This window comes from Phyllobates terribilis, unplaced genomic scaffold, assembly GCF_046119375.1.
Source record: "Phyllobates terribilis strain yellow unplaced genomic scaffold, ASM4611937v1 Scaffold_4__5_contigs__length_816908805, whole genome shotgun sequence".
NCBI classification, from domain to species: Eukaryota; Metazoa; Chordata; class Amphibia; order Anura; family Dendrobatidae; genus Phyllobates; species Phyllobates terribilis.
The window spans coordinates 482,556,059-482,571,259 of NW_027362764.1; positions in this window are offsets into that span (position 1 = coordinate 482,556,059).

Below are 15,201 nucleotides of genomic sequence, written 5' to 3' on the forward strand. Positions count from 1 at the left end.
GTGAGGCCGCACGCAAGTCCCTATATACAGTGTAAGGCCGCACGCAGCTCCTTATATAAAGTGTGAGGCCGCACGCAGCTCCCTATATACAGTGTGAGGCTGCACGCAGCTCCCTATATACACTATGAGGCCGCACGCAGATCCCTATATACAGTGTGAGGCCGCACGCAGCTCCCTATATACAGTGTAAGGCTGCACGCAGCTCCTTATATATACTGTGAGGCCGCACCCATCTCCCTATATACACTGTGAGGCCGCACCCATCTCCCTATATACACTATGAAGCCGCACGCAGCTCCCTATACACACTATGAGGCCGAACGCAACTCCCTATATAGAGTGTGAGGCCGCACGCAAGTCCCTATATACAGTGTAAGGCCGCACGCAGCTCCTTATATAAAGTGTGAGGCCGCACGCAGCTCCCTATATACAGTGTGAGGCTGCACGCAGCTCCCTATATACACTATGAGGCCGCACGCAGATCCCTATATACAGTGTGAGGCCGCACGCAGCTCGCTAGATATAGTGTGAGGCCGCACGCAGCTCCCTATATACAGTGTGAGGCCGCACGCAGCTCCCTATATACAGTGTGAGGCCGCACGCAGCTCCCTATGTACACTGAAGCCGCACGCAGCTCCCTATATACAGTGTGAGGCCGCACCCATCTCCCTATATACAGTGTGAGGCCGCACGCAGCTCGCTATATACAGTGTAAGCCCGCACGCAGCTCCTTATATACAGTGTGAGGCCGCACGCAGCTCCTTATATACAGTGTGAGGCCGCACGCAGCTCCCTATATACACTGTGAGGCCGCACCCATCTCCCTATATACAATGTGAGGCCGCAAGCAGCTCCCTATACACAGTGTGAGGCCGCACGCAGCTCCCTAGATATAGTGTGAGGCCGCACGCAGCTCCCTATATACAGTGTGAGGCCGCACGCAGCTCCCTATATACAGTGTGAGGCCGCACGCAGCTCCCTATGTACACTGAAGCCGCACGCAGCTCCCTATACACACTGTGAGGCCACACCCATCTCCCTATATACAGTGTGAGGCCACACGCAGCTCCCTATACACACTATGAGGCCGAACGCAACTCCCTATATACAGTGTGAGGCTGCACGCAGCTCCCTATATACAGTGTAAGGCCGCACGCAGCTCCTTATATACAGTGTGAGGCCGCACGCAGCTCCCTAAATACACTGTGAGTCCGCACCCATCTCCCTATATACAATGTGAGGCCGCAAGCAGCTCCCTATATACAGTGTGAGGCCGCACGCAGCTCCCTAGATACAGTGTGAGGACGCACGCAGCTCCCTAGATATAGTGTGAGGCCGCACGCAGCTCCCTATATACACTATGAGGCCGAACGCAACTCCCTATATACAGTGTGAGGCCGCACTCAGCTCCCTAGATACAGTGTGAGGCCGCACGCAGCCCCCTAGATACAGTGTGAGGCCGTACGCAGCTCCCTATATACAGTGTGAGGCCGTACGCAGCTCCCTATATACACTATGAGGCCGCACGCAGCTCCCTATATACAGTGTGAGGCCGCACGCAGCTCCCTAGATATAGTGTGAGGCCGCACGCAGCTCCCTATATACAGTGTGAGGCCGCACGCAGCTCCCTATATACAGTGTGAGGCCGCACGCAGCTCCCTATGTAGACTGAAGCCGCACGCAGCTCCCTATATACACTGTGAGGCTTCATCCATCTCCCTATATACAGTGTGAGGCCGCACGCAGCTCCCTATACACACTATGAGGCCGAACGCAACTCCCTATATACAGTGTGAGGCCGCACGCAGCTCCTTATATACAGTGTGAGGCCGCATGCAGCTCCCTATATACAGTGTGAGGCTGCACGCATCTCCCTATATACAGTGTGAGGCCGCACGCAGCTCCCTATACACACTATGAGGCCGAACGCAACTCCCTATATACAGTGTAAGGCCGTACGCAGCTCCTTATATACAGTGTGAGGCCGCACGCAGCTCCCTATATACAGTGTGAGGCTGCACGCAGCTCCCTATATACAGTGTGAGGCCACACGCAGCTCTCTATATACACTGTGAGGCCGCACGCAGCTCCCTATGTACACTGAAGCCGCACGCAGCTCCCTATATACAGTGTGAGGCCGCACGCAGCTCCCTATACACACTATGAGGCCGAACGCAACTCCATATATACAGTGTGAGGCCGCACGCAGCTTCCTATATACAGTGTAAGGCCGCACGCAGCTCCTTATATACAGTGTGAGGCCGCACGCAGCTCCCTATATACACTGTGAGGCCGCACCCATCTCCCTATATACACTGTGAGGCCGCAAGCAACTCCCTTTATACAGTGTGAGGCCGCACGCAGCTCCCTAGATACAGTGTGAGGACGCACGCAGCTCCCTAGATATAGTGTGAGGCCGCACGCAGCTCCCTATATACACTATGGGGCCGCACGTAACTCCCTATATACAGTGTGAGGCCGCACGCAGCTCCCTAGATACAGTGTGAGGCCGCACGCAGCCCCCTAGATACAGTGTGAGGCCGCACGCAGCTCCCTATATACAATGTGAGGCCGTACGCAGCTCCCTATATACCCTATGAGGCCGCACGCAGCTCCCTATATACAGTGCGAGGCCGCACGCAGCTCCCTAGATATAGAGTGAGGCCGCACGCAGCTGCCTATATACAGTGTGAGGCCGCACGCAGCTCCCTATATACAGTGTGAGGCCGCACGCAGCTCCCTATATACAGTGTGAGGCCGCACGCAGCTCCCTATATACAGTGTGAGGCCGCACGCAGCTCCCTATATACAGTGTGAGGCCGCACGCAGCTCTCTATATACAATGTGAGGCCGCACGCAGCTACCTATATATACTGTGAGGCCGCACCCATGTCGCTATATACACTATGAGGCCGCACGCATCTCCCTATATACAGTGTGAGGCCGCACGCAGCTCCCTATATACAGTGTGAGGCCACATGCAGCTCCCTATATACAGTGCGAGGCCGCACGCAGCTCCCTATATACAGTGTGAGGCCGCACGCAGCTCCCTATATACAGTGTGAGGCCTTACGCAGCTCCCTATATACAATGTGAGGCCGCACGTAGCTCCCTATATACACTGTGAGGCCGCACCCATGTCGCTATATACACTATAAGGCCGCACGCATCTCCCTATATACAGTGTGAGGCCGCACGCAGCTCCCTATATACAGTGTGAGGCCACACGCAGCTCCCTATATACAGTATGAGGCCGCACGCAGCTCCTTTTATACAGTGTGAGGCCGCACGCAGCTCCCTATATACACTGTGAGGCTGCACGCATCTCCCTATATACAGTGTGAGGCCGCACGCAGCTCCCTATATACAGTGTGAGGCCGCACGCAGCTCCTTATATACAGTGTGAGGCCGCACGCAGCTACCTATATACACTGTGAGGCCGCACCCATGTCGCTATATACACTATGAGGCCACACGCATCTCCCTATATACAGTGTGAGCCCGCACGCATCTCCCTATATACAGTGTGAGGCCACACGCAGCTCCCTATATAAACTGTGAGGCCGCACGCAGCTCTCTATATACAGTATGAGGCCGCATGCAGCTCCCTATATACAGTATGAGCCGCACCCAGCTCCCTATATACAGTGTGAGGCCGCACGCAGCTCCCTAGATACAGTGTGAGGCCGCACGCAGCCCCCTAAATACAGTGTGAGGCCGCACGCAGCTCCCTATATACAGTGTGAGGCCGCATGCAGCTCCCTATATACAGTGTGAGGCCGCACGCAGCTCCCTATATACAATATGAGGCCGTACGCAGCTCCCTATATACCCTATGAGGCCGCACGCAGCTCCCTATATACAGTGTGAGGCCGCACGCAGCTCCCTAGATATAGAGTGAGGCCGCACGCAGCTCCCTATATAGAGTGCGAGGCCGCACGCAGCTCCCTATATACAGTGTGAGGCCGCACGCAGCTCCCTATATACAGTGTGAGGCCGCACGCAGCTCTCTATATACAATGTGAGGCCGCACGCAGCTCCCTGTATATACTGTGAGGCCGCACCCATGTCGCTATATACACTATGAGGCCGCACGGATCTCCCTATATACAGTGTGAGGCCGCACGCAGCTCCCTATATACAGTGTGAGGCCACATGCAGCTCCCTATATACAGTGTGAGGCCGCACGCAGCTCCCTATATACAGTGTGAGGCCTTACGCAGCTCCCTATATACAGTGTGAGGCCTTACGCAGCTCCCTATATACAATGTGAGGCCGCACGTAGCTCCCTATATACACTGTGAGGCCGCACCCATGTCGCTATATACACTATAAGGCCGCACGCATCTCCCTATATACAGTGTGAGGCCGCACGCAGCTCCCTATATACAGTGTGAGGCCACACGCAGCTCCCTATATAAACTGTGAGGCCGCACGCAGCTCCCTATATACAGTATGAGGCCGCACGCAGCTCCCTATATACAGTATGAGGCCGCACCTAGCTCCCTATATACACTGTGAGGCTGCACGCATCTCCCTATATACAGTGTGAGGCCGCACCTAGCTCCCTATATACACTGTGAGGCTGCACGCATCTCCCTATATACAGTGTGAGGCCGCACGCAGCTCCCTATATACAGTGTGAGGCCGCACGCAGCTCCTTATATACAGTGTGAGGCCGCACGCAGCTACCTATATACACTGTGAGGCCGCACCCATGTCGCTATATACACTATGAGGACGCACCCAGCTCCTTATATACACTGTGAGGCTGCACGCATATCCCTATATAGAGTGTGAGGCTGCACGCAGCTCCCTATATACAGTGTGAGGCCGCACGCAGCTCCTTATATACAGTGTGAAGCCGCACGCAGCTCCCTATATACAGTGTGAGGCTGCACGCAGCTCCCTATATACAGTGTGAGGCCACACGCAGCTCTCTATATACACTGTGAGGCCGCATGCAGCTCCCTATGTACACTGAAGCCGCACGCAGCTCCCTATATCCACTGTGAGGCCCCACCCATCTCCCTATATACAGTGTGAGGCCGCACGGAGCTCCCTATACACACTATGAGGCCGAACGCAGCTCCCTATATACAGTGGGAGGCCGCACGCAGCTCCCTATATACAGTGTAAGGCCGCACGCAGCTCCTTATATACAGTGTGAGGCCGTACGCAGCTCCCTTTAAAAAATGTGAGGCCGCACCCATCTCCCTATATACACTGTGAGGCCGCAAGCAGCTCCCTATATACAGTGTGAGGCCGCACGCAGCTCCCTAGATACAGTGTGAGGACGCACGCAGCTCCCTAGATATAGTGTGAGGCCGCACGCATCTCCCTATATACACTATGAGGCCGAACGCAACTCCCTATATAGAGTGTGAGGCCGCACGCAAGTCCCTATATACAGTGTAAGGCCGCACGCAGCTCCTTATATAAAGTGTGAGGCAGCACGCAGCTCCCTATATACAGTGTGAGGCTGCACGCAGCTCCCTATATACAGTGTGAGGCCACACGCAGCTCTCTATATACACTGTGAGGCCGCACGCAGCTCCCTATGTACACTGAAGCCGCACGCAGCTCCCTATATACAGTGTGAGGCCGCACGCAGCTCCCTATACACACTATAAGGCCGAACGCAACTCCCTATATACAGTGTGAGGCCGCACGCAGCTCCCTATATACAGTGTGAGGCCGCACGCCGCCCCCTAGATACAGTGTGAGGCCGCACGTAGCTCCCTAAATACAGTGTGAGGCCGTACGCAGATCCCTATATACAGTGTAAGGCCGCACGCAGCTCCTTATATACAGTGTGAGGCCGCACGCAGCTCAGTATATACACTGTGAGGCCGCACCCATCTCCCTATATACAATGTGAGGCCGCAAACAGCTCCCTATATACAGTGTGAGGCCGCACGAAGCTCCCTAGATATAGTGTGAGGCCGCACGCAGCTCCCTATATACAGTGTGAGGCCGCACGCAGCTCCCTATGTACACTGAAGCCGCACGCAGCTCCCTATATACACTGTGAGGCCGCACCCATCTCCCTATATACAGTGTGAGGCCACACGCAGCTTCCTATACACACTATGAGGCCGAACGCAACTCCCTATATACAGTGTGAGGCTGCACGCAGCTCCCTATATACAGTGTAAGGCCGCACGCAGCTCCTTATATACAGTGTGAGGCCGCATGCAGCTCCCTATATACACTGTGAGTCCGCACCCATCTCCCTATATACAATGTGAGGCCGCACGCAGCTCCCTATATACAGTGTGAGGCCGCACGCAGCTCCCTAGATACAGTGTGAGGACGCACGCAGCTCCCTAGATATAGTGTGAGGCCGCACGCAGCTCCCTATATACACTATGAGGCCGAACGCAACTCCCTATATACAGTGTGAGGCCACACGCAGCTCCCTAGATACAGTGTGAGGCCGCACGCAGCCCCCTAGATACAGTGTGAGGACGCACGCAGCTTCCTATATACAGTGTGAGGCCGTACGCAGCTCCCTATATATACTATGAGGCCGCACGCAGCTCCCTATATACAGTGTGAGGCCGCACGCAGCTCCCTATATACAGTGTGAGGCCGCACGCAGCTCCCTATATACAGTGTGAGGCCGCACGCAGCTCCCTATATACAGTGTGAGGCCGTACGCAGCTCCCTATATACACTATGAGGCCGCACGCAGCTCCCTATATACAGTGTGAGGCCGCACGCAGCTCCCTATATACAGTGTGAGGCCGCACGCAGCTCCCTATATACAGTGTGAGGCCGCACGCAGCTCCCTATATACAGTGTGAGGCCGCACGCAGCTCCCTATGTAGACTGAAGCCGCACGCAGCTCCCTATATACACTGTGAGGCTTCACCCATCTCCCTATATACAGTGTGAAGCCGCACGCAGCTCCCTATACACACTATGAGGCCGAACGCAACTCCCTATATACAGTGTGAGGCCGCACGCAGCTCCCTATATACAGTGTAAGGCCGCACGCAGCTCCTTATATACAGTGTGAGGCCGCACGCAGCTCCCTATATACAGTGTGAGGCTGCACGCAGCTCCCTATATACAGTGTGAGGCCACATGCAGCTCTCTATATACACTGTGAGGCCGCACGCAGCTCCCTGTGTACACTGAAGCCGCACGCAGCTCCCTATATACACTGTGAGGCCGCAAGCAGCTCCCTTTATACAGTGTGAGGCCGCACGCAGCTCCCTAGATACAGTGTGAGGACGCATGCAGCTCCCTAGATATAGTGTGAGGCCGCACGTAGCTCCCTATATACACTATGAGGCCGCACGCAACTCCCTATATACAGTGTGAGGCCGCACGCAGCTCCCTATATACAGTGTGAGGCCGCACGCAGCCCCCTAGATACAGTGTGAGGCCGCACGCAGCTCCCTATATACAATGTGAGGCCGTACGCAGCTCCCTATATACCCTATGAGGCCGCACGCAGCTCCCTATATACAGTGTGAGGCCGCACGCAGCTCCCTAGATATAGAGTGAGGCCGCACGCAGCTCCCTATATACAGTGTGAGGCCGCACGCAGCTCCCTATATACAGTGTGAGGCCGCACGCAGCTCCCTATATACAATGTGAGGCCTTACGCAGCTCCCTATATACAGTGTGAGGCCGCATGCAGCTCTCTATATACAATGTGAGGCCGCACGCAGTTCCCTATATATACTGTGAGGCCGCAACCATGTCGCTATATACACTATGAGGCCGCACGCATCTCCCTATATACAGTGTGAGGCCGCGCGCAGCTTCCTATATACAGTGTGAGGCCACATGCAGCTCCCTATATACAGTGTGAGGCCTTACGCAGCTCCCTATATACAGTGTGAGGCCTTACGCAGCTCCCTATATACAGTGTGAGGCCTTACGCAGCTCCCTATATACAATGTGAGGCCGCACGTAGCTCCCTATATACACTGTGAGGCCGCACCCATGTCGCTATATACACTATAAGGCCGCAAGCATCTCCCTATATACAGTGTGAGGCCGCACGCAGCCCCCTATATACAGTGTGAGGCCACACGCAGCTCCCTATATAAACTGTGAGGCCGCACGCAGCTCCCTATATACAGTATGAGGCCGCACCTAGCTCCCCATATACACTGTGAGGCTGCACGCATCTCCCTATATACAGTGTGAGGCCGCACGCAGCTCCTTATATACAGTGTGAGGCCGCACGCAGCTACCTATATACACTGTGAGGCCGCACTCATGTCGCTATATACACTATGAGGCCACACGCATCTCCCTATATACAGTGTGAGCCCGCACGCAGCTCCCTATATACAGTGTGAGGCCACACGCAGCTCCCTATATAAACTGTGAGGCCGCACGCAGCTCCCTATATACAATATGAGGCTGCACGCAGCTCCCTATATACAGTATGAGGCCGCACCCAGCTTCCTATATACACTGTGAGGCTGCACGCATCTCCCTATATAGAGTGTGAGGCTGTACGCAGCTCCCTATATACAGTGTGAGGCCGCACGCAGCTCCTTATATACAGTGTGAAGCCGCACGCAGCTCCCTATATACAGTGTGAGGCTGCACGCAGCTCCCTATATACAATGTGAGGCCACACGCAGCTCCCTATGTACACTGAAGCCGCACGCAGCTCCCTATATACACTGTGAGGCCGCACCCATCACCCTATATACAGTGTGAGGCCGCACGGAGCTCCCTATACACACTATGAGGCCGAACGCAGCTCCCTATGTACAGTGTGAGGCCGCACGCAGCTCCCTATATACAGTGTAAGGCCGCACGCAGCTCCTTATATACACTGTGAGGCCGCACGCAGCTCCCTATATACACTGTGAGGCCGCACCCATCTCCCTATATACACTGTGAGGCCGCACCCATCTCGCTATACACACTATGAGGCCGAACGCAACTCCCTATATAGAGTGTGAGGCCGCACGCAAGTCCCTATATACAGTGTAAGGCCGCACGCAGCTCCTTATATAAAGTGTGAGGCCGCACGCAGCTCCCTATATACAGTGTGAGGCTGCACGCAGCTCCCTATATACACTATGAGGCCGCACGCAGATCCCTATATACAGTGTGAGGCCGCACGCAGCTCCCTATATACAGTGTAAGGCTGCACGCAGCTCCTTATATATACTGTGAGGCCGCACCCATCTCCCTATATACACTGTGAGGCCGCACCCATCTCCCTATATACACTATGAAGCCGCACGCAGCTCCCTATACACACTATGAGGCCGAACGCAACTCCCTATATAGAGTGTGAGGCCGCACGCAAGTCCCTATATACAGTGTAAGGCCGCACGCAGCTCCTTATATAAAGTGTGAGGCCGCACGCAGCTCCCTATATACAGTGTGAGGCTGCACGCAGCTCCCTATATACACTATGAGGCCGCACGCAGATCCCTATATACAGTGTGAGGCCGCACGCAGCTCGCTAGATATAGTGTGAGGCCGCACGCAGCTCCCTATATACAGTGTGAGGCCGCACGCAGCTCCCTATATACAGTGTGAGGCCGCACGCAGCTCCCTATGTACACTGAAGCCGCACGCAGCTCCCTATATACAGTGTGAGGCCGCACCCATCTCCCTATATACAGTGTGAGGCCGCACGCAGCTCGCTATATACAGTGTAAGCCCGCACGCAGCTCCTTATATACAGTGTGAGGCCGCACGCAGCTCCTTATATACAGTGTGAGGCCGCACGCAGCTCCCTATATACACTGTGAGGCCGCACCCATCTCCCTATATACAATGTGAGGCCGCAAGCAGCTCCCTATACACAGTGTGAGGCCGCACGCAGCTCCCTAGATATAGTGTGAGGCCGCACGCAGCTCCCTATATACAGTGTGAGGCCGCACGCAGCTCCCTATATACAGTGTGAGGCCGCACGCAGCTCCCTATGTACACTGAAGCCGCACGCAGCTCCCTATACACACTGTTAGGCCACACCCATCTCCCTATATACAGTGTGAGGCCACACGCAGCTCCCTATACACACTATGAGGCCGAACGCAACTCCCTATATACAGTGTGAGGCTGCACGCAGCTCCCTATATACAGTGTAAGGCCGCACGCAGCTCCTTATATACAGTGTGAGGCCGCACGCAGCTCCCTAAATACACTGTGAGTCCGCACCCATCTCCCTATATACAATGTGAGGCCGCAAGCAGCTCCCTATATACAGTGTGAGGCCGCACGCAGCTCCCTAGATACAGTGTGAGGACGCACGCAGCTCCCTAGATATAGTGTGAGGCCGCACGCAGCTCCCTATATACACTATGAGGCCGAACGCAACTCCCTATATACAGTGTGAGGCCGCACTCAGCTCCCTAGATACAGTGTGAGGCCGCACGCAGCCCCCTAGATACAGTGTGAGGCCGTACGCAGCTCCCTATATACAGTGTGAGGCCGTACGCAGCTCCCTATATACACTATGAGGCCGCACGCAGCTCCCTATATACAGTGTGAGGCCGCACGCAGCTCCCTAGATATAGTGTGAGGCCGCACGCAGCTCCCTATATACAGTGTGAGGCCGCACGCAGCTCCCTATATACAGTGTGAGGCCGCACGCAGCTCCCTATGTAGACTGAAGCCGCACGCAGCTCCCTATATACACTGTGAGGCTTCATCCATCTCCCTATATACAGTGTGAGGCCGCACGCAGCTCCCTATACACACTATGAGGCCGAACGCAACTCCCTATATACAGTGTGAGGCCGCACGCAGCTCCTTATATACAGTGTGAGGCCGCATGCAGCTCCCTATATACAGTGTGAGGCTGCACGCATCTCCCTATATACAGTGTGAGGCCGCACGCAGCTCCCTATACACACTATGAGGCCGAACGCAACTCCCTATATACAGTGTAAGGCCGTACGCAGCTCCTTATATACAGTGTGAGGCCGCACGCAGCTCCCTATATACAGTGTGAGGCTGCACGCAGCTCCCTATATACAGTGTGAGGCCACACGCAGCTCTCTATATACACTGTGAGGCCGCACGCAGCTCCCTATGTACACTGAAGCCGCACGCAGCTCCCTATATACAGTGTGAGGCCGCACGCAGCTCCCTATACACACTATGAGGCCGAACGCAACTCCATATATACAGTGTGAGGCCGCACGCAGCTTCCTATATACAGTGTAAGGCCGCACGCAGCTCCTTATATACAGTGTGAGGCCGCACGCAGCTCCCTATATACACTGTGAGGCCGCACCCATCTCCCTATATACACTGTGAGGCCGCAAGCAACTCCCTTTATACAGTGTGAGGCCGCACGCAGCTCCCTAGATACAGTGTGAGGACGCACGCAGCTCCCTAGATATAGTGTGAGGCCGCACGCAGCTCCCTATATACACTATGGGGCCGCACGTAACTCCCTATATACAGTGTGAGGCCGCACGCAGCTCCCTAGATACAGTGTGAGGCCGCACGCAGCCCCCTAGATACAGTGTGAGGCCGCACGCAGCTCCCTATATACAATGTGAGGCCGTACGCAGCTCCCTATATACCCTATGAGGCCGCACGCAGCTCCCTATATACAGTGCGAGGCCGCACGCAGCTCCCTAGATATAGAGTGAGGCCGCACGCAGCTGCCTATATACAGTGTGAGGCCGCACGCAGCTCCCTATATACAGTGTGAGGCCGCACGCAGCTCCCTATATACAGTGTGAGGCCGCACGCAGCTCCCTATATACAGTGTGAGGCCGCACGCAGCTCCCTATATACAGTGTGAGGCCGCACGCAGCTCTCTATATACAATGTGAGGCCGCACGCAGCTACCTATATATACTGTGAGGCCGCACCCATGTCGCTATATACACTATGAGGCCGCACGCATCTCCCTATATACAGTGTGAGGCCGCACGCAGCTCCCTATATACAGTGTGAGGCCACATGCAGCTCCCTATATACAGTGCGAGGCCGCACGCAGCTCCCTATATACAGTGTGAGGCCGCACGCAGCTCCCTATATACAGTGTGAGGCCTTACGCAGCTCCCTATATACAATGTGAGGCCGCACGTAGCTCCCTATATACACTGTGAGGCCGCACCCATGTCGCTATATACACTATAAGGCCGCACGCATCTCCCTATATACAGTGTGAGGCCGCACGCAGCTCCCTATATACAGTGTGAGGCCACACGCAGCTCCCTATATACAGTATGAGGCCGCACGCAGCTCCTTTTATACAGTGTGAGGCCGCACGCAGCTCCCTATATACACTGTGAGGCTGCACGCATCTCCCTATATACAGTGTGAGGCCGCACGCAGCTCCCTATATACAGTGTGAGGCCGCACGCAGCTCCTTATATACAGTGTGAGGCCGCACGCAGCTACCTATATACACTGTGAGGCCGCACCCATGTCGCTATATACACTATGAGGCCACACGCATCTCCCTATATACAGTGTGAGCCCGCACGCATCTCCCTATATACAGTGTGAGGCCACACGCAGCTCCCTATATAAACTGTGAGGCCGCACGCAGCTCCCTATATACAGTATGAGGCCGCATGCAGCTCCCTATATACAGTATGAGCCGCACCCAGCTCCCTATATACAGTGTGAGGCCGCACGCAGCTCCCTAGATACAGTGTGAGGCCGCACGCAGCCCCCTAAATACAGTGTGAGGCCGCACGCAGCTCCCTATATACAATATGAGGCCGTACGCAGCTCCCTATATACCCTATGAGGCCGCACGCAGCTCCCTATATACAGTGTGAGGCCGCACGCAGCTCCCTAGATATAGAGTGAGGCCGCACGCAGCTCCCTATATACAGTGCGAGGCCGCACGCAGCTCCCTATATACAGTGTGAGGCCGCACGCAGCTCCCTATATACAGTGTGAGGCCGCACGCAGCTCTCTATATACAATGTGAGGCCGCACGCAGCTCCCTGTATATACTGTGAGGCCGCACCCATGTCGCTATATACACTATGAGGCCGCACGGATCTCCCTATATACAGTGTGAGGCCGCACGCAGCTCCCTATATACAGTGTGAGGCCACATGCAGCTCCCTATATACAGTGTGAGGCCGCACGCAGCTCCCTATATACAGTGTGAGGCCTTACGCAGCTCCCTATATACAGTGTGAGGCCTTACGCAGCTCCCTATATACAATGTGAGGCCGCACGTAGCTCCCTATATACAATGTGAGGCCGCACCCATGTCGCTATATACACTATAAGGCCGCACGCATCTCCCTATATACAGTGTGAGGCCGCACGCAGCTCCCTATATACAGTGTGAGGCCACACGCAGCTCCCTATATAAACTGTGAGGCCGCACGCAGCTCCCTATATACAGTATGAGGCCGCACGCAGCTCCCTATATACAGTATGAGGCCGCACCTAGCTCCCTATATACACTGTGAGGCTGCACGCATCTCCCTATATACAGTGTGAGGCCGCACCTAGCTCCCTATATACACTGTGAGGCTGCACGCATCTCCCTATATACAGTGTGAGGCCGCACGCAGCTCCCTATATACAGTGTGAGGCCGCACGCAGCTCCTTATATACAGTGTGAGGCCGCACGCAGCTACCTATATACACTGTGAGGCCGCACCCATGTCGCTATATACACTATGAGGCCACACGCATCTCCCTATATACAGTGTGAGCCCGCACGCAGCTCCCTATATACACTGTGAGGCCGCACGCAGCTCCCTATATACAGTATGAGGCCCCATGCAGCTCCCTATATACAGTATGAGGACGCACCCAGCTCCTTATATACACTGTGAGGCTGCACGCATATCCCTATATAGAGTGTGAGGCTGCACGCAGCTCCCTATATACAGTGTGAGGCCGCACGCAGCTCCTTATATACAGTGTGAAGCTGCACGCAGCTCCCTATATACAGTGTGAGGCTGCACGCAGCTCCCTATATACAGTGTGAGGCCACACGCAGCTCTCTATATACACTGTGAGGCCGCATGCAGCTCCCTATGTACACTGAAGCCGCACGCAGCTCCCTATATCCACTGTGAGGCCCCACCCATCTCCCTATATACAGTGTGAGGCCGCACGGAGCTCCCTATACACACTATGAGGCCGAACGCAGCTCCCTATATACAGTGTGAGGCCGCACGCAGCTCCCTATATACAGTGTAAGGCCGCACGCAGCTCCTTATATACAGTGTGAGGCCGTACGCAGCTCCCTTTATACACTGTGAGGCCGCACCCATCTCCCTATATACACTGTGAGGCCGCAAGCAGCTCCCTATATACAGTGTGAGGCCGCACGCAGCTCCCTAGATACAGTGTGAGGACGCACGCAGCTCCCTAGATATAGTGTGAGGCCGCACGCATCTCCCTATATACACTATGAGGCCGAACGCAACTCCCTATATACAGTGTGAGGCCGCACGCAGCTCCCTAGATACAGTGTGAGGCCGCACGCTGCCCCCTAGATACAGTGTGAGGCCGCACTCAGCTCCTATACACAGTGTGAGGCTGTACGCAGCTCCCTATATACACTATGAGGCCGCATGCAGCTCCCTATATACAGTGTGAAGCCTCACGCAGCTCCCTAGATATAGTGTGAGGCCGCACGCAGCTCCCTATATACAGTGTGAGGCCGCACGCAGCTCCCTATATAAAGTGTGAGGCCTTACGCAGCTCCCTATATACAGTGTGAGGCCGCACGCAGCTCCCTATATACAATGTGAGGCCGCACGCAGCTCCCTATATACACTGTGAGGCCGCACCCATGTCGCTATATACACTATGAGGCCGCACGCATCTCCCTATATACAGTGTGAAGCCGCACGCAGCTCCCTATATACAGTGTGAGGCCACATGCAGCTCCCTATATACAGTGTGAGTCCGCACGCAGCTCCCTATATACAGTGTGAGGCCTTACGCAGCTCCCTATATACAGTGTGAGGCCGCACGCAGCTCCCTATATACACTGTGAGGCCGCACCCATGTCGCTATATACACTATGAGGCCGCACGCATCTCCCTATATACAGTGTGAGGCCGCACTCAGCTCCCTATATACAGTGTGAGGCCACACGCAGCTCCCTATATAAACTGTGAGGCCACACGCAGCTCCCTATATACAGTATGAGGCCGCACGCAGCTCCCTATATACAGTATGAGGCCGCACCCAGCTCCCTATATACACTGTGAGGCTGCACGCATCTCCCTATATACAGTGTGAGGCCACACG